Source organism: Anser anser, assembly GCF_964211835.1.
Source record: "Anser anser genome assembly, chromosome: 12".
Classification (NCBI taxonomy): Eukaryota; Metazoa; Chordata; class Aves; order Anseriformes; family Anatidae; genus Anser; species Anser anser.
The window spans coordinates 12,048,437-12,069,140 of record NC_139733.1 but is presented as its reverse complement, the minus strand read 5'-3'; the positions used below and the strand labels follow the sequence as shown (position 1 = coordinate 12,069,140).

At 45.3% G+C, this 20,704-nt stretch overlaps 1 protein-coding gene across 1 annotated transcript in view; it reads left to right on the top strand.

Moving 5' to 3' along the window:
• Window positions 1-1,941: 1,941 nt before the first annotated feature.
• Window positions 1,942-20,704, top strand: part of LOC310880091 (uncharacterized protein) — a 155,981-nt gene continuing 137,218 nt past the window's right edge. Inside the window, exons 1-4 of the mRNA XM_083795398.1 lie at window positions 1,942-2,075; window positions 11,073-11,260; window positions 15,189-16,876; window positions 17,256-17,334. The gene's annotated coding sequence lies outside the window, so the exon portion shown is untranslated. The remainder of the gene's footprint in view (window positions 2,076-11,072; window positions 11,261-15,188; window positions 16,877-17,255; window positions 17,335-20,704) is intronic.

The following is a 20,704-nucleotide window of genomic DNA, read 5'->3' as shown; positions in this document are numbered from 1 at the left end:
ATTTAATTTGAATGGCATGTTTTGTGTTTGTGTAGCATCTTCTCCCCCCATACACACTTCTAAAGAAAAACAAACAATGTATTAAAAAAAAAAAGGCAAGTGTGGGGGGGAAAAACCTTGGAGAACTTTAAAAGACTCTAAACCTGAAAAGGGAGGGTGGGATCAGCTAATTTGTCCCTCTTTTGTGTCGTTTATTAAGCCTTTTGTTCTGGAACGCATGGGTTCAGTGGGAAAGCGGTTTTTGATATATAATGTATTTACTTTTGCTAATTAATTAAAGCAGTATTCATATGAAAATGCCGACTGATAATGGCTTTCACAGCAACAACTGTGTTTTTTAAAGTAGCAACTTTTAATTACAAATTGACTGGCAGAAATATATAAACCCAAATATTGTTCCACTGATTTCCTTTTAACTGTGTTACTCTTGCTTGATTTATCGGATTAGGGCTTTTCACACATAGTGCGTACAAGATATTGTTTTTAATGAGAAATTAAAAGATTACCAACAATACCCATAAACCATTAAAAACACAAACTCTAGATGAATGGTAATTAGACAGAATGATTTGAGGCTGATAAATTGAAAGCAATTAATGTATTTGTTTGGGATTCTGAAGATAGCTGTGTTCCAGAAAGCACTGAAGGGTTCAGATTTGGTGCCGGATTGCGTGCGGAGATACCTGCACAGCTTCAGGTGTCCAGGGTACCAGTAAAGCACCAGTGGAGAAGATGCTGAGGGGGCTTCTCTGGCCTTTGAGAAGGGGGAGAGGTGAGAAGTTGTATGAAGGGGCTTTGTGGGGAGGGCTGAAGGGATACATCAGAGCAGGGCTGCCTTGGATCAAGCCTTTTCTGTGTTTTGTTGTTATTTGAGACATAATGTAAGGGAAGGCTTGAGGAGGTAGGAGGGGGAAAAGTCCTGAGGAGAAGAGTAATGAGTCTTCTGCTTAACTTGAGCAGTCCTGAGTCAATGAGCCTGTGTGAGGAGCTTGCATTTGGAAATGGTGGATTGTAACCCCAGCAAGATCATGCTGTTTCTATTCCTGCTCATGCTTTTGGCAAAGCAAATGTTTCAGGATGCTATTTCAGCAAAAGGGAGAGTGTTGGGTGGTGATGCTTTTGGATTTTGTGTTCCCTGTACTTGGGTCTAGAACAGAGCTTACCAAGATTTCCCTCCTTAGGAGAAATTTTTTGGATGTAAAAAATGACAAAAATCAAGTAACCTCCTAAATCAGGATTGAAATGTCTCGTCTCAGAAATATTAAAATAGTCCTTCACCCTGAAACAGAAAGCCCCATGGGACCATAATGATCTGAACAATTGAAACATCTCATTTAATTTTTACTTTTTTTTTTTATTATTTAGAGTCTTTTGCAAGTGTAAATTAAACATTGAAATGAAGAGTCGTGGCAAACAAAAACTTGAAACGTTTTTCTCATTTTCCCCAAGTGAGGAATATTCATCAGAATCAGGCCTTTCTTACATACAATGCTTTGCTCATGGTAATTTGGCATTTCTGATTTGGGGGTGGGGGGGTGGGGAGGAGGGGGGTCATAAAAAAAATTCTTGACATGGAACTGTGCAGGTGGAACTCCCTTCTTCTCCACCATCGGCTTATCTCTCTATTCCAATCCTCCTTTAGATGTATTTCTTCCATGAGGCTTTTCAGTGCTTATCCGCTGTAGAAAGAAATGCATTATTTAACAAGGCAAGAGCAAGAGAACAGTGCCTGCCCTTCACGTTTAACCATCAGCTGCTGGTATCTTGTTCGGGGAACCAGGTTTTCAAAGGAGCTCAAGCTCTTGAAAGCCCTTAGCAGAATGGATGCTGGTGGGAGCTCAGTTCTTTTGACAACCTGACCATCAGGTTCCTAGTGGGAACTGTTGGACTGAACCAGATTTATTTTTTTTTAGATTTTGCCCTGAAAAAAAAATGTTCTCTGGAAACTGGCTGGAGCAGGAGCCCTGTCCTCTGTCCCTCTCATGCTTTCTGCTATGTCTCCATCCCTTCACAAAACAAGGATGTTGGCTCTCCTCCATCCTGCTGGAGTCATGGTTGGCTGCAGAGGAAGGCAGGTGTGTTAGCAAAAGGTTTCTTGCTTCCAGGGATGAACTGGACAAGGTACGGCTTAACCCACAGGGCTTACTCTGGGGAACATTTGCTGGGTTGTTGCCACTGCTGTAAAGTAGCATCTCGGGCATTTCATTAACTATTTTTCATTCCTCGTACACCAATTCAGCCATCAAATTAACAAATAGGGTTCATGGAGGAGCCACCTGGGAGCTATTGCAAAAGCTGGATGCCAGTAAAATCCAGTTGCATGTTGCAAAAGGGAAAAGACCAATAAGGAAACAATAACAGAAAAGCTCTATTAAAAAGGCATATGGATACAATGTTGCTGGCCCAGTTAATGAACCTGTTATATTCAGTAGTGCAATAAAATCCAAAGTAATTGCAAATGAAACTTAATGCCTTGTAAAAGAGTTCAGCTCCTTCCTTCCATGGCTACAGCTTTTTGAAATAAAGGCCTGATCCAGCAGGAGGTGCATGTGTGCTGCACAGCTTAAACGGTGTTTTAGGAAACATCTGATTAGCTGAGGACAATGCTGAGGTTGTTTCTAAGGTTCCTGCCTTTTAGGCCAGCCCAGCCTTCTGCAGGAGAATGTGGAACAGGGCAGCACGTGGAGAATGTGACCTCGACCCTGTGCATGTGGGATCCTGCGTGTTCTGGTCTTCCCTGCAGTCTCAGGCGTTGCTTCAGACTGGTGCAACCAGGAAGCTATTGAGGTGATGGTTACTTTTTCCCCATTTCTCAAATTCCTGTGTTTCGCCATTGTTCTGACTACACCGGTAGGCTCAAAAGCCCTGCAAAAAGCAAGGCAGAGGAGTCCTCCTAGCCTTCCCTTTATGCATACTTGTTCTGGGCTTCGGCCCAGACTTCTTCCTGACATTTTCACGACCCGTGATTCCTACCTGCTTCAAACTCCTTTCATTTAGGGAAAATAGACTGAGCCTCATGATTTTTCTTTTATAGACTTTGGACAGTAATGGTTTCTGTATGTCATAAGGCTAAATCCTGATAGTCTTCACTTGGTTCTCAACTCAAGCTTCCTTCATGTCAGTAAGAAATATATAGAAGGGAGAGGATGTGCAGCACCACCATTTTCTGGTGAGGCTATTGATTTTTTTTTGGTGATTTAGTACCTGGTCTCTGGAGATTAAATAGCTGCTTGATAGTTTTAGCTTCATTTTAAAAGCGTGTTTCCAGTCCTTATGTTTGCGTAAACTCCATCCCCCCACATAATTTGAAAATGTGACTTGGTTATGCCTGAAAGACTAAGGATCCAGAAGGCAGAGAAAAATAACCCAAAGCTGATTGTTATTAAAAACAAACACCACCACCCCCTCCCCGAACTGATGGTATTTGAATTCCTGGGTTTGCATTGCTGATTTGGGGCCAGGAGAACTGAAGGCAGGTAGAAGCCTGACTTGCATTAGATTAGAAACTGGGACCTGGCAGTTTGCTTGAAAATGGCCTGAGCGTGGTGAACAACCACCTCAAAATGGGGTGAGCAAGGACAGAATGAGTGCCACAGAGGGAAATATGAGCCCTCAGAGAAATTCCTAATTCCACCTATAAAACCTAATTTTTCAGGAGAGATGTATCAGTCCTACAAAGGGTGCTGTACCTTCCTTCTTCTCCTTACTAATCAGTTTTTTGTTTAATTTGCAATGCTTCATTTCCCCACACGAATTTACTATAGCTGGTAGATAAAGCTGTGAGCGTCCCTTTTAAGTTCAAATGATTGTTCTAGTTGCACATTCCTCAGTTAAAAATGTGCAGTGTCCTTCTTTCCTGGTTTGTGCTAGTAGAAGTCATGGGGTGCAGTCTGAGAAATAGCCTGTGCTTTCTTTATTGTTGTTCTTTCCTTCCTCTGATGGCATGAGTCAGGGATACTGTTAGTCTCTGAAATGACAGTGTCTCCATTTCAGCAGTTACTCTGTCCATTTCATTGTTTTACTGAGCTCTGGCAGGCTATAAAGTTTATCTCAAGTCTGTGTAGTTGACAATAAAGGGGCAAATTTTTGAAACTCTAGTGGGATTTCTAGAGAAAGCTCCTTCCCGCTTTCCCCCTTGAAAGGAAGCAACCTCCTGCAACCTCACCAGCCCAGTCCTTTCCTTACTGGGCTGGGGCCGGACTCCTTTATTGGTTTCCTATGTAAAAGTGGGTTTGACTTGGCTTCTGTCAAGGTTCTTGCTGAAATGGGTCCAACGCTTTATCCTCACGGCCACCCACGCACGTGAATTCCTTGGTATCGTAAATTGGTTAAGATCCATGCAAGTCATGGCACCTCTCCCTCCTCACCCCTTTGTCCACCCCTGTGGAATTGTGCAGCATAAATGGGGGCAAATGCAAATAGATTTAAGGTGGGGATCTTTCGTTCTCTGGAAGTAAGAGATGGCAGCAGCAAAGATGTAGTCTGTGGAAGGGCATTAGGGCTTTTTGATAATTAAAAACAAGGCTGTCCTTTAAAGCTGGATGTGAAGTCTGCTGAAGTCAATGGAGAAATTTCTATTGATGTCAGTGAACTCTGGATCAGTCCGTTCCAAAGCAGCAAGGAATATGGTCCTAATCAGATGATGCAATTGTGGCTAATTACTCATATATTGGCAGCTGGATACTATAGGGGCTAAAAATAGGCTTAGCATCTATGCAGGACCCTAAATAAGACTTCATATCTTTCAGGAGTGTTCATTAGGAAAAGGGACAGATCCTGTACTCAGGAGGGTATTACAGCAGCGGCCAGTGGGTTTTGTGTCCTTTGGCAACTCAGCTTCTTTGTTTGGTTAAATGAGAACACCACGTATTTTTGGATTTGGCTCCAGTTGAAGGTGTTGAAAGCTTGAAAGCCTATATCTGAACAAATTTTAAAGACTGCCTCCCCTTCCATTTCAAAACTGCGTTTTGCAAGGTGTTATGTTCCTTCAGCTGCTTTTGATAGCACTGAAACAGCACGATACCTTTTAGGGCTCCGTGTATAGACAGTCAAAGACTTTAGGAAGAGCGGACTTGGATTTGGTTATTTAGATCAAGGATATGGACGTTTGAGATCCCTTCAGAAACAGCAGGCCAGTCAGCAATTTCACGTGTAGATCTCGATTTGAACTTTGAAACCCCAGCAAAGCTGGGGTATGTGATCCCAAGACTGGGCTTGTCTAAACACAGAAATCGCACAGAACTCCAGTCAGAAAAAAGCAAACATAAAAACACTGAACAAATGCAGTGGTCGTGGGTAGCTAATCGTCCCACCCAGGAGCCCTCGTATTCTCAGGACACAACCGTTATCACCTAAAATACCACCTGGCCCATTGCAGCCTGGGTTTGGTCTCCTTGCCTGTGGATTAGACATAAGGAATATAAAACAAAATACATGCACAAAACCCTTGTGTTTCCTGTGCAAAATCAGGCTGTGCACATAGCTAATTCTTTTCATGTTAATCTACACTTACAACCCGATAACAAGCTAGAGCTTTCTTCTAACCAGGCTTGATTAAATTTGGAAGATTTCTTCCCAACAGGAGAACCCTTTCTGCTTTCATGCAGTAAACATGATTTTGTGCTTTCTGTATTTCCCTTATTTATTTTTATTTCAGGATTTCTTTTATTATTATTATTATTATTATGAATAAGCTAGTTTTAAATCAATTTCAACAGCTGGAATTAATTTTCCTGTTACTGACTCTTCACTTGGGCCTGTCACAGAGCGGGAGGCTTTCTATTAGCATAAACATAACTGAAAGCTCTGGAATTTGCATTAATGTACTTTTAACAAGTTGACAGTCTTTTGGCACGCGCTCCTGAGATCTGAGAAGCAAGGGAAAAAAAGACTGTATTATACCTTACACTGGCTGGATTGTAAGAAGCTGTCAGGTAAAACCTCAGGTTTCTTTTCCTACTGCAAAAATATGGGACAAAATACCCACTCATAAGCAGGTGCATATATCTGACAATTTTGCAAAGTCCTTATGGCTTGCTCCTGGCCTCTGACAGAGCACGCTCACGACTCTGGAGTGAGCTGTTTTATTGTTATTTAATGGATGGGGAACTCAAACGAGGTCTGGAGGTGCTGAGGTGCAAAATATTTTACAAAGGTTTTAAAGGGTCACAGGAAATGTATAGTTTAGTGAAAAGGGCTATGGACCCTTTGAAAAGCGATCCAAACCCTGCTAAATAAATTGGAAAGTGTCAAATAAGGAGGTGGGCCCAAGCCCCTTATTACCTTGAGGCAGGGAATTTAAGAGGGCTCAGCATGGCAGTTTTGCCAGCAGGTGACAAAATCATAAGACCCAAAGGCTGAGACGATGGTTTTATACAACTCTGGTTGAACCCTGTGATTACAATGAGGGTCTTTCCATCTCCTTCCACCTCCAAAGTGGCAAGTGAACATTGTTTTGAACCTTGCCTACATTAGCCACAGGCCCAGAACCCAATTTCTGGATAAACAGAAGCTGGCAAACAACACGGCAAGGCCTTGAAGGGGGATGCAGAGGTGTCTGTGTGCATGGGTGCTGTTGTGACTGGAAGCCAACAGTTAATTGAGCCCCTGCACCGCGGGCATCAGCTGTACAGATAGCAAGCTTTGGGGTGCTCTGGATCCCTCAGCTACGTAGATGATTTGCCTGCATATCAGTGGGGTTTGATATGTGTAATTAAAGGAAAAAATACCTTTTTGACTAATACTTGGGATAATGGTGTTAGAGTACTTGTAAAAAATGTTCAAGCCTACATCAAATTTGTGTGTATGTGTGTGTGTATTTCTAGTAACACTAGAAAAATAGGCAGGAAAAATATTTGGACTGCAGATCAGACTTGTATCAATTGCCACGGGAATAAAAGCAATACAGAGAATTGAGGGAATCCTTTAAACTACAGGATTTCTTAAATTGAGTTCTTATTTGACTGTTTATTTAGGCCCTACATTAAGACAAAAATGTGTGCTTAGCCAGCTCCTCCTGCTGGATCCAGAGCAACTATTAGAGCTTATTTCCGCAAAGATATTGCTGATGCTGGCTCCAGAACAGAGAGGAGAGGGAGGCCTGGGAGAGCTTCTTGGTGCGCTGGTGCTCAGCTCGCCCTGCAGCCAGGGCCTTGTGTGGCTCCCCCTGACTCGGCACGCGGGGGCTGTCGTTTTACTCGCATAGTGGAGCTGCTGCCAGTGGTTTGGAAGGGCTGTGGTATTTATCTGCTTCAGGCTTTGTTTCTGGGTTTGCCTCTTCGAGTTTGGACAGACCAAAATGGTACCCGCTTGGGCTGGAAACTATGAGTCGATCTTCTGGCCCGCGCTAGAGCAACGTGACGCTGCTTACAGTCAGCCGTGTGGCAGTGGGCTCACTGCTGGGAAGTGTCACCAAAAGGTCTGCTAGTTAACAGCAAAGGAATTGTAAATAGCTGAAACCTGACTGAATTCCTCTGTCAGCTCATGACAGGATCCTTCTACCACTCCTCTTCCTGCCTCTTTGCTCTTGAACCACAATCAATTATTTGGGAGAGAACGTCTGCTCTCGTGTGCTGTTCCAGTTGCTATCATCACACTCACTGGGGCTGTTATTTGTCACCTCTAACAGGGGGAGAGCAACTCGGTGCTGTGGAAGAGCAGTATCCTACCGGTGCCCTCCACGTCCTTTGTAGTTTTTCCCTTTCCCAGGCGATACAAGGCCCCAGAGGCACTAGCAGGGAGCAGAGGCAGCCAGAGTCCAGGCAGCAGAGTCCAGCGCTGCTTGGCTCAGGGGCTGCTGTCCTCCGTTGTTTGGACTGATGAAAAGCACTCGAGGTGCGTCTGCCAGCTGTGACAGTCACACTAGTTTTCCTGAGCTAACTTTAAACCTAGCTCTGGCACATCTGCTGGTGTACTTCTGGCTGCAATGAACTCCGTGCAGGTTTCTCATCCAGCCAAGGACCACACATAAGTGCACAGCCCGTGTGGGGCTGGCTGGCTTAGAGCTACCTTGGGAAGACTCAAATTGCAGTGTATGAGGCAGAGAATGGGCTGCAAACGCACAGGAGCTTCACACATCTGACAGCTGCATGTCCTCCTTTGATAAAAGGGAGTTGTTTTTCCTTCTTCTCAAAAGATGAGATTTTTCCCTACCTGCCAGCCCATCCCCTTTGAACCGCATGAGCCCAGAAATCATCCCAAATGCCGGAGTGGGAAAGGATGACTGTAGTGCTAGAAGCAGGGGCCAGCAACTGCTCTTGTGGCAAGTGAAGTGATCCAAAGCTGAGGGCCTGGCTGCCTATGCCAGCGTTGACTTCAGCAGCGCCAACAGCGGGTGTTGCGTGAGCCAATGCTGACAGCGCCGGGCCCCCGGCCAGGGGACGTGTGTGAGCGGTGGGCAGAGGAGCCGCGGGCCGCCAGAGCCTCGCGGCGATGGGAAGAGGAGTGTGGGAGGGGAAGGGGGAAGAGGAGGTTGGTTTAGAGATACTGTCCGCAGCGCTGATTCACTGGGCTAATCGGATCTCAGTGGCCTTTTTCTTCCAGTATCTGCTCTGGGCGTCTGTCACTGTTTTTGAGAATTTATCTTTCTCATCAGAGCTTGGTATTTTTTTTTTTTAGTGTTTTTTTCCTCTTCATTCAAAGCATGCAAGAGGAAAACATCTGAAAACAAAATGTCCTTTTCTCAGAGCTCTGCTCAGTAGGCCCGTGATGAAGTTTCTCCTTGTGCCGAGGAACGGGGGTGCCCTGCGGCAGAGGCCAGTCAGGGCTACCTATGGCCTCTGCTGAATTTTTCCTTTTTTTTTGGTGAGAGTTCTCAGTTAACCTCCATTCTCAAAACAGTACATCAGGGCCAGTAGTTCCTTTCTTCTGCAGAAAAGGTTGCTTATACAGTCGTCGAAACATTCACTACAGCATAGATCCTGTGGGTGAGGGTCTGGTGCCTTTCTTCAGGTCACCTTATTTCCCCCAAGCTTTAGAAATGCCAGACCGATTTAAAATGGCAATCTTAACGTGCAGTTGTCTTGCCTAGTGGAAAGCTTTTGGTGTAGCTCAAGTTGTGGTACTGTTACCAGAGGGATTTGAGCAACCTGTGGAGCTCCGTTCTGGCCTGTGCGGTCTGACTCGCTTGGTGTGAGGTGAAGCCATGAGCTAGGCGGAGCTCGTGATGATCAGCATGCCAAACCTCCAGCCTCTGCAGCACGGAAAGAGGGGTTCAAGTATTACTTATCTGTCGGCTGAAACCTCCGTTCTGACCCTGCCTTATCTGTTAAGCTGAACACAGCACGAGAGGGGGGCTATTTGGGGAGCATCTGATAAAGGAACGTTAGCTGTACAAAGCTACTTTGGTGAGACCTCTCTGTAAACATCATCTGTTGCTGATTTAGCCTTGCATGTTTACAGGCAGACGTTTGTTGATTATTTCTGCTTTCTGGAGGAAATATTTTTAAATGTGGAAATCCATGGAGATATTTGAATAACCAGTTAGCATCTATTTTGTATTACATAGACCTTTTATTTTGTATTGCCTAGAGACCTTCACTGGGCTTCACTGAACAAGGCACAGAATACGCCTAGGGGAGATGCACCTTGCTGTGAGAGGTCGAGGCAGCCCTAGCCAGGGCAGACAGCTGGGGAAGGGGAGACCAAGCACAAGGGGCAAGGTGCCCGCTCAGGGCTGTGTGCAGGAAGGTTGGGAATGGAGCTGGGCAAGGCTGCAGGTCTTCTGGCTCTGCCCAGCCCTTAAACAAACTGCTGTCACCCCAAGCTTAGGTGGGTACATGACAAATTACATTAACTGTGTGAAGGCAAGTGATAATATTGCAGCCTCTGCGGTGTTTTTGCCTTCTCATGATGTCTGGCCTAAGATCTTGAGCTTTTAAGGGGAGAGGTGCTGGCTTTCTGGAGAGTAAAGCATCATGCTAATTTTGCTCTTTTTCTGCGTGCAAAGTGTCAGAGACAGGAAAAGAAGCTCCTGCCATTTAAATGATATCAACATTCAAAGAGTGTACTTGTGTGTCTGTTGGTTTACAGGTCTGTATGAATCAATATATTTGCTTCTCTAAATATGAGAACTTGGTATGAGGCAATAAAAGTAGATTACATGCAATTATAAGTGGAGACAGACTTTGTGACCTGTTTTAAACTACTTTGGTTCAGAATTTGCGTGACCGAGAGTCAGAGTCTTCCTTTGATGGAGTTTATGTTCTGTGCATTTCAATTTCTCCCATCCTGAACATGAGAATCTCAGGAGGTCAGTTGAAGGCTATACCATCATAACTGCAACCCAAACAGGGCTGCTGTTGGATCCTACCCCAGCCTATTTCCTGCAGACAAGTTCTGACCTAGAGATCTAAGCTATTTCCACATACCAAAAATGTAGAAATGCCAGTTGGCATTGTTCCACTGTTGGTGTGTTCCACTGTCACAGAGTGACTTGTGATACCTCTGTTATGGCTGAATGGACACCGTAATGTAAGAAGTCTCATATGGGCTTCCAGAGGCTATTCTTTGAGTGAAGCATGGTTTGCTTTGAATGTCTTGTCCTGTCTAAGTTATTGCTCCTGTCTTGCTCACTGGTTGCTTTGACCTGATCCTTACATTCCAGAGCTGAGTATTTCCATGCTTGTTCAATGTGTACTTTAGTGAAGGATTTTCAGAAGCATTCAGGGTTGACCAAACTCTGTTCCTACTGAACCCACAAGGTGTTTTCCCTCTGTCTTCAGTGGGAGCTGTCAGAGCAGGGCTTGGTGCTGTTGGAAATCCCATGCCAACTGACTGTGCAGGTGGAGCAGATGCTGTGGGCTTGAAGAATCGCATGTTTCATGGTAAAAGCAGTATTTTGGAAGACTGTTGAGGAAACTGACATAAAAGGCAATTTTTCTGTGGCATGGCAGGTTGCCTGGTCTAGGAGTGTTGTGCAAGGTGTAGGAAAGACAGCCCAATGCAATTAGAAGAAGTGGAGGTGTCAGTGGGTATAGATTGAAGCATTTGTTCCTGAAAGGAACTTGTGTGTTTCCTTCTGCTCAGTCTATAACAGGTCTCATTCCTCTAATTAACTTTTTTTATCCCTGCAGACCATACTGAATCTCCTCTTCATGCTACAACGTCCCTACTCTTGAATGTGTTGTCCTTAATTCATTCCCACAAATGCACCAGCCATGAGGGGACAGGAAATGCACTGCAATGCTCAGGGGCATGTGCCAAGTCCATGTTTTCTGGGACCAGCAGTAGGCCACCACCAAGAACCCTCTCCCACCAGAAGGTACGTGCCTCTTGTTGATGCAGCCAGAATACTAGTGGGGCAAGAGCTCAAACTGAGCTTGTAGTGCATGGGGAGGCTGTAGAGAGGAAGCCCAGGTTAGTGGGACTTCAAGGAAACCTGTCCACAGCCTCCGTTTCATTGTCATCACCCAACGCTTGAGAACCTTCCTGTGATACCAGGATGGCCATTTGTTACGGTTATCACAACGGTAAAATTGTCATGGGTAAAAACATCCCATTGTCCAGAAATACAAGACAATAGTGTCGGCAAAGAGGGCCCATCCTCCACACCCCCTTCCCCTCGCAACTCCTCCACACTCAGGAAGTGGCAAGGCTGTACTGTGTGGCCAAAAACAAGGCAGCAAAACTCTAGTGAAAAAGGGGAGTTAGAGCTGATCGGTAAGCCAGGCATGGGCACTGAACATCTCTCAAGAGATAAGTCTCTGATGCTTGATTCTTTTCAGTCCTTTTGGAGACCGTGATAAGGAGGCGGCAGTTGCTTTGTCAGGGTTGCTCACGCTTTTTTGTGCAGTGTTCAGTCACTGAACTTGCTCAGATAAGACAAACATCTAAACTCCATTTCCGGAGACACATACCAGTCTTTGCACTCAGGCAATGGTTATACCAGCGGTGGGCTACTAGAGGCAGAACTGGTCTCGAAAGTCTGTGAGAAGGATTCTCCATAGCAGCTGGGGCTTCTGCATCTCTTGTGCTCCAAAAATCGGAATCCAGACTTTCCAACAGACCCAAAACACTGGGGTATTTGACAAAGGTAGCCACTGGCATCCCACTGGGAGCAGCGGTGGGGTGAAGTACTTCTGAATAACAGATCCAAATTCTGGATGCTCTGGGCTCTCACAGAGTCTAGTCCCAGGCATGTATCCTCCTCACAGGATCTGTGAGACCTCGGTTGTCAGAAGCAAACTTGTTGTAGGTAGCAAGAGCTTCAGTTGCTGCTGAAAAGCAGCCACAAGAGAATAGAAACGTGATTGATTAAAGCAAACCAAGTCTGGACACAATTGTTTAGGACAGACAGCAAAGGAAAATAATACAGGGAAATGTAAATCTGCAGAGAATTTTGTAAGGTGTCAAGAGGTGATAAATGGCCGAGTTAGAAACTGGTCGGCGTGCTGCTTAGCGCCCCTGCTGCGTGAAGGGCTGGGGCAGCCCTTGTACCTGTGCTTGGCTAGAGTTTCTGGCTAAAATCTCACATAAAGAGATGTGTTCTGGGGACCGTTCCCAACTGGAAGGAAGCAGCTCTCCCTGTTCAGTTGTCCTAATTTCTTCATCTTTGAGGCTTTCTGTAGAGGGATTCCAAGTAACTTGATTTAACCTGTGAGCTCAGAGAAGTCTGCCTGAGTTGGTATGGGCAGATATATGTCAAATGGCTAACCTTTACCTGCTTCAGTAGAAGAAGAAGACCTGTAGGTTTCAGAGGTTTTGTAATATATCTGAATACATTTTTCTTGAATGATTTCTGGCACCTACCAGCCTGGCCATGAGCACTCAAGCTTTTGCCTTCTGGCTGGGTAGGGAAGTAAATAAATCTAACAAACCTTTGCACCCCAAAAAAGACTCAGTTCCTCAGCAAGGGGACAATTCCCCAAACTGAACAGTAGCAACTTGCAAAATGCTTGGTTTGTTCTCCTAGACCTGGGATGAAGCATGTCCTCACTGTGTGCAACCAACTGTGAGTGACCTTCTGAGGTCTCCGGTCCACATAAAAATTCCATTTTTGAAGTCATGGTTTTAGCGTGTAGCTTTGTGCTTAGCCTAATGGGAAGCTGACCCAGTTAGCCTTAGAGGACATGGGAAAATACGTCAGTAGTGGAAGGAAGGGACTTCTGGGACAGAGCATTGTTTGAATTTTGTGTGAGGGAGTTCTTATTCTTTTTTTTTTTCCCTAGGATGAAAATAGTGGGATTAATTTTAATTTGCATGATGGTGTAGGTCCCTGCCCATTAACTCAGGGCTGGCCTTTTGCAGCCTTGAGACCTGGCCTAGGTGGAGCTGAGCATGCAGCCACTTGGTCCTCAGGATGCACTGCGAGTGTTGTCACCACCATGTCTCTGGGAGATGTTCCTCCCGGTGACCCTGCACAGTGCTCAGCTTAACCCTCTGCTGAGCAGCAGTTGCATCACTTAGGCACCTAATCCCATTTATAACCCAAGATACCAATTATAAGATGTCAATAAATTTTCAAAACCCTACAGTGGAAAGGCCTATTATTAGGTCATCTAGGATATAGTTCTGTCAGTGCAGGGTTATTCAATTAACTGGGATACAAGTCATTAGTATGGGCTTTTCTTTTTTCTTTTTTCTTTTTTAATTGCTACTACCAGAGCAATGATTTAAGGCATTTCTGAATTTCATTGGCACTTCCTTTCACTGCCCACAGTCAAATACTGGGCCTGAGGCATGTGATGGTGTCCTCCTGTTATCTGCAGCAGCATCAAATCCTGTCCTGGTAGCCTGTCTCTGGGAGGAATAGACGCACACAGATCTCCTCTCCTTTCTTGTGCCGTGTTGCATTGTTACAGGTAGCTCAGAAGTGCTGTGTAACGGTGTGGATTTCCCAGCTTTTCCACCGTGGCTTTCTCCACTGCATGGGAGCTGTTTTGGAAAGCAGCGACCTAGTCACGGTGCCAGGGCCTCAGTGAATTCACAACCTTGTGCCTCACAGTTTTTTCCTGCGTTCTGCTGATGTGCTGTGGAAATTGGAATAACGTGTTCTGCCTGCAGGCAAAACCTTCCAGCCCTGCTGTCTTACAGCGGTGTTTCCTAGATGGAAACGTTTCTCCTGCTTTATCTGAATATACCTGCCAGCCTCTGAGGTGGGAAGTGCCTGGTGTGTTATGTGCCTGATGTGTGAATACTCACCCCATGTGCCCATCTGTTCTGGTGCCTTCTGCTTCCCCCAGGCTTTCATTTCACTCCTGCTCTTCCCATTCCCCTTCCCCAGACCAGTTGCCTGTCCTTTGGGAGTGGCTGCGTGTCCCTTGGTGTGGCAGGCAGCTTGCTGCATCTGGGGAGCTCCAAGAGCTGCCCGAGTCCTGAGCAGTGAAACTTTGTTGTTTCAAAGTCACATTGACCTGAGTGCTGCAGCAAACGTGTACGGTGTCTGCTGCCGTTGTTTCGCATGAGGGAGCTGCAGTCAAATATTAAAAAGGCAGCAAGAGCATTAAATTATTCGGCAATGGAACATTGTCATTCCTCCATAAAACTATTTTGACCTGTAGTTTTCTATGGAGTCCATTGCTCTTAAATGTGCAATGAGAAAGGAAATTAAAAATTAATCTTTATTTCCATCTCAGAAGAAAACCTTAATTCTCTGCATTGAAATTATACTCGTAATCCAGGGTAATAAATTATAGTTTTTAATTGCAGCTAGTCACAGCCAATCAAACGGAGACGTCTCTCTTTCTCTCGCTTGCTTTAACTTTGCTATGCAGAAGATTTCTTGGAGTGCTGGGAAAAAAAATCACGTACATTGACCCAGGCTCTTAACATCACGCAGAATAAGCCCTGGACATGCTACAGCAATAAGGCTCTGCTCTTTTCTGGCACCCTTGAGCCAATGACCTGAAAGTACCTTATGGGCAGTGATTGCGCCATACAGCCAGGCACAGGGAAATGGGTAAGTTCTGCCATGTTCCCATGGAGAAGGTGGTGTAGTATCTTGTTCAAGGTTATGTACTGTGAGTCAGGGTTGAGCTAGGAACAAAATTTAGATCCTGGTTCAACTGTTTTTGACTATCAGACACCACTCCTCCTCTGAGCAGGGGCGAGGAGCCAGGATGCCCTGTTCTGGCCCACTGCCCAAGTACCTGAGCTCTGGTATCTCTTCTGACAAAAAGGACACGTGGGTAAAGCGGATGTTTATGCTTGGTGTCTCCTGCAGGTAACCTCTGTGTTCTTTCACATTACAGTATGTTGTAGGCAAACGAAATGTTTCTTGGTGTTTGACATTGCCGTATTGTGAATGACAAAAGCTACCATGGAAATGGGTTTGCTAAGGTATGGCATGCTTTTAGCACAGCAAAGGACGTGTGTCTGTTCCCAAATAACTGATGCTTTGCATGTGCCATGTTCTTCTGTTGCTATCCTTCAGTGTTTGTCTGAGTCCTTGCATACCTTCCATTCTTGCTAGATCATCCTGGCTGTCATCTCACCACTGGTATGGTGGCACTTAGCCAGGGGTTGTCTCTAAGAGCAGCCCATAAAGTGTTCGAATACCTATGCAGTGTACCTGAATTCTTTTGTAGCACCTTTGTCCAAGCAACCCAGCCTTGGCATATTTTTTTAGCCACGTCATATCCAAACAATGAGCTAGACTTGTATATAGCAAGGAGGATTTTAAAGGTGTCTTAATATTTCCAGGCTCAGCTAGGAAAAGAGAGTCAACAGGACTGGAATCTAGTTGGAGGGAGAAATAGTGGCAGTAAGAATCTACAGTTTTAATAACAGCTCCTAAGTCTTTTTCCTAGCTTTTTCTTGATTGCATCAGTATGTGGAATAGCGTACAAGAGAAAAAGGACAGCAAAGTGGCAAAAAAAATCAGACAGCTGTAGGAACGTGGTCCACCTGACATAAAAAATCCTTCTACAGTTGCATAGTATTATCAATATATTCACAGCGAAGGTGTTTGTTACTAATCAGGATTAGTCTGGCACATCTGTAGTCTTTGATTTGGAAAAGACTGTAAAATCTCTGCTGTCAGGGTCTCCAGGCTGTGACCACTCCTCATGAGCTCAGTATGACTATTAGCGATGAAAAGTATGGTGAAATCCTTACTCCAGGATGCATAAAAAAGTGCAGACAATAAATCTAGCAACATTTTTGACTTAGAGCACTTATATTCTTGATGATTAGTCCTAAGATTCCAGATATGATGTTTATGGGGTCTTATTCTCCACTGGTTGTTTAATAGAGAGCTTTAGCTGGACAAAAGAAAACATCCCTTTGTCGTAAGTGATGCTCAGGCCTTCATGAATTCTGCTGCCCACCCTACATCACTGATGGTGAGCTGTCACACTCATCAGCCAGGGCTGCTGTCTGTGGAGGATCTCTGAACCCCGCACGAGCTGGGAAATCCCATGTGTGTGTCCTACAAAGGACCCTCGTGCAATTAGAGAACCCAAACCACGCAAGCCCTTTACCAGGTGACTGTCTTTCCTGGTCAGAGGATCTGGAGGACGACAGCTCCGCATTAGCAGGACATAAAGCGTACTGCAGCAGAAGTATGAAAAGGCTGTGTTGCTGATGTGGGATTTCACAAGGGAACCCAAGCGGTTTGGGCAGGAGTGACTGGCCTCCTGCCTGCCCTGGGGAGCATCTGTGCATGTGCTCTGCTGCCCAGTCCTCGGGCAGGCTTGGAAGTGAATTAGAAGATTGCAAGGAGATAAATTTTGGTATCCTGAAGTTCTTCTGCCAACTTTGGGCATCTCAGCTTTTTTCATGTTTTGTCACACAGAGCTCTCATAGAAATGACGGTGGCGTGTGGATCAGCAAGGGCTGCTTCTGGCTGAAGTCACGGGGATGTAGCTGAGCAGCTTGCCCTGATGTGTTTGTCTACATTTTGCTGCTAACAGCGTGCAAGTTTTAGCCTAGATTAAAGGTACCTTATATACACTTACATATGCTGATCGCATCTGAATTGTTTTGTCTGAGCTGCTTTAAACGTGAATTCTACCCCTTTTCTAGGCAGGATTCACCATGCCACAGCAAGTTGTATTGCTTGGAGACTTGGTGGTCTAGTTGAATTTTGCAGTTAACTTCCTTCCTTTTCCTTTCATTCTGCTTCTGCTAATTGGATTTACCTATAAATAATTTTTAGTCTTTTTGGGGAGCATTTAAGGATGAGTCAAAGTTGTTTAGCTTTTCCCCTCGTTTACTGTTCCACCCTCCCCCCCCCCCCCCCCCCCCAAAAAAAAAAATCAGTTGAATCAGTTTTTGGTCACTTTTACTATCTTTTTATTCCCTACTTTCTCTTTTAGGTATCTACTTATAATGCAGTGTAAAACAATTGCTGAGCCTGTTGATACTGCAGAACAGCATATTTAGCATGCTGCTGAGGTAAGTAACAAACATATCCTCTTCTGGATCACAAAAAAGATTCTTAAATTTTGAATGAGGCATCTTTGTGGTGCAGCGAGCAGAGACTGCCAGTAACATACTCACCCAAAACCTCTGCTTCCCACCCGGGAGCAATCAGTGAGAACAGAGAGCACCCAGTGGACTATAACTTGTGTCTACATACAAACAAGGCTCCTTCTGGAAATTAAATGGTTTATCTAAAGTTATCAGACTGCTGACTGCTCTTTGAGAGGTACTCCAGGGCCGGGGAAATAACTGCAGTCCTGCTTGTCAAATCCAAAGGAAGAATGATCCTGGAATTTATTGTCCTGTATGCATAATTATTGTATCTAGCAAAAGAAGGATTTATGAACTAAACAAACATGTTTCCGGAAGATGATGGCAGCTGTATGCCTTTAGCAGTATTGGCGGCATGGTGAATGTATCTCATCAGAAAATCTTTATATTTTATAGGACAATAAAATTAGTGAATGAAAGCAAAAAGGGAGGTATAATGGATCTGGATTTTAACAGGCATATGAATCAATATCTCATGAGATCTTGCCTGAAAAAATGTAATCGTGCTGCAGTGAGCAAGGACATGCAAAGAATAAGGGAAGAGAAGAATCAGGGTAGTCTTGTGACCATGGCTGGAGATTTGACCAGGACAGGATGGCCTGGCTTTCAGAGCCTCAGCCAGTGGGTTTAATTCCTTGCTCTGCCAACAACTTTGCAAGGGCACATCGCTACTTTTCTCTGTTTTGGTTTGCCATTGTTAAATGAAGGCAGTTCTGTTGCCCTGCTGGCTTGTGAGAAAGGTGGCATTTCAAATCGAGACGTGCCATGAACCGTGGCAGTGGAGACTGTGCAACAATGTCAGATTTTCCACCCCATCGTATGAGCAATTATAACAAATTATCAATTTCTCATCATTTCATGCTTCATGCACAAAGGGAGAGATTCTGGTTCCTGTTGGAATAGTAGCATTTCATACACGTTTTCCATCAGTGTGGTTATTGATGCAAGCTGCAGAAATGAGGAGAAATCAGGCAAAAGGTCTTTGTGACTTCTGGGCTAAGCCCTTCTCCCCAAATAACTGTTATTCACCTCTTATAGGCTACTGATTTTTTTTTCTTTGACTTAGGGTTGTGTGGGAAGAAAAAAAAAGATTTATCTGGCATTTGGAAACTTCCTGTAGTGAAAGCAGGAGAGAAGAAATCTCTTTGCTTTTCCTCTGTCCTGGCAATATGTAAGAAGCGGTCTTTGGGGCTGCACAGTGATCCTTCAGGCTTACAGCCACGTCACTTGGTGTTAGCTTGGCTTCCTGGTGCTTGGGAAGGAAGAGCATTGGCTGTTGCCCACCCCACGAACACGTGCGCTATCCGGAGAGATTGTCTCCGGCAAATGCTGAGCGGTTCTTCTGTATCAAACACTTCCCACCTTGAAAACTTCCTTGGTTAACTGCTCATTTCAAAATAATTATTAATGTATTTGCACAGGGATTTTAGAATTTAATTAGCCTCTTTTGAACTGCTCTTAGTGTGTTTGTCTAGAGAAACAGAAAATCCCTCCATGACTTGTTTGCTTTCTTCCTTCGTTGGTTTTCACTGGAAGGGAAAGATACCGACGGGCTTTGCGGGGCTGCATCCTCCTGGTGCGACTGGTGCTGCACCTGGGGAGGAGCTGTGGGGCTCTGCAAAAGGTGCTGCTGCTTCTGCAGTGCATCAAGGCCCCCCCCGTGCCATCGAGGGTGTGTGAGCATCAGCACGGGCTGGGCTGCTGAGCTCAGGAGGGCTCGGTCCACTGGTGACAAGGATCTGTGCAATGTCTGCTCATCCTTACCCCTGACCTGGGCACGTTTGCACCGTGGCAGTTGTGCTGGCTGAACTTGACTCCCATTTGCCTCTTCATTAGTTTCTGTTGGGAAATTGAAATCCCTGGCTGCGATCTGGATGTATCCTGCTTCCAGCGGCCAACTGGCATAAAAATGTTCTCGTCTCACTTCTTGAAAAGTGCGTGCTAAGGGCAGCAGTTCTGCTGCGCTGAATCGAGTCCATGTTCACGCAGAGCATGTTGCAGGCTGCGTGTGCATGTGTGCCCGTCTGCAGGCACCCCGTTTCCATTTGGAGGCTTGCTTCAAGTTTTTTCCTTTTGTGCCATCCTGCCTTGAAAAACGAGGCTGGGCAGAGCAGAGTGGGTTTCTGGCGTTCCCTGCCTGCGCAGGAGCACACACATGAGCGCTCTTTCTCTCTGACAAACCACAGTGGTTATGACCACTGCCTCTGGTACTGCTGTATTGGTCCCAAATTGAGGAAGGATGACTAACTTAATCACTTGATAGTTTTGATTTCTAAAATTAAACAGCCTGCCATATGTGCAGCACTGTTACTATATTTATGCCAGCAGTTAGCAGACAGCGTTGGCCAAGTGAGAGGGGCTTCACAGCTGCAGCTTGTGCCTGCACTGCTCTTGTGTGCACACAGATGTTTCTCCTCGCTTCTCCTGACTGCAGCCCCGTAGACATTTCTCCAGGAGCAACAGCACTCGTGCTCATAGAGCTTTCTGGACAAACTCTCAGCCATCGCTTCGTAAAGGTGTCCTGATGCACCTTGGTGTGTCTCGGCTCCAAAGAAAGGGTGGAAGAGCCCAGGAGGCTCCAGCCCCAGCGCAGAAGCAGCTGCTCTCTGGCATATTAGGGAGAGCAAGCGAGCTGCAGAAAGGCTTCCCTGGGGAAACGGTGGGTGCTGTCCCCAGCAAGTCCCTCGGAGGGCTGTGCGTGGCCCCGGGGGACGCGTGGCAGCATTCTGTCCCGAGCTGTCTGAGCTGTTGGGTGAACGAGGGGCTGAGATGCCTTTCTCTCACCTTCGGCTTTGTAGGACTCAGCGCCATGCGGATTTATTTGGATTCTAGGGGAGAGGAAATAAGAGGAATAAGCACTGGATAAAAGCCAAGGTGAAATGTACAGAGGTGGAAGGAGCAGGGCCTCGTTCTTTGGAGGAGGACAGACTGAGGGATGAGATGTTAGTTATTATTTTGGTTTGGGCACCATTCCTCTGATCTTAGACATGTTACTCAGCTTTGTTTTCTAGCAGGAAATCTGGCTCGCTTGGCAGGAGGATTAAGAGATGGAACTAATATTTAGCACTAACCAGCTAAGAGTGTTTGGGTGAAACTGAAATATTTTGACAGATTAAATTTGATTTTACTGACTGACTTGGTGACTCATGGGTGCTTTTGTTTGGTTTTAAGCAGGTGTTGCTGCAAAGCATCGGCAGCAGCGTGCTTTGGTAGGGTTGTGTGCGCTTGTTGAGGAGGTGGCGGGAGAGGGTTTGGTTTTCATTTGCTTAGGCTTCTTATTTGAAACAATTGT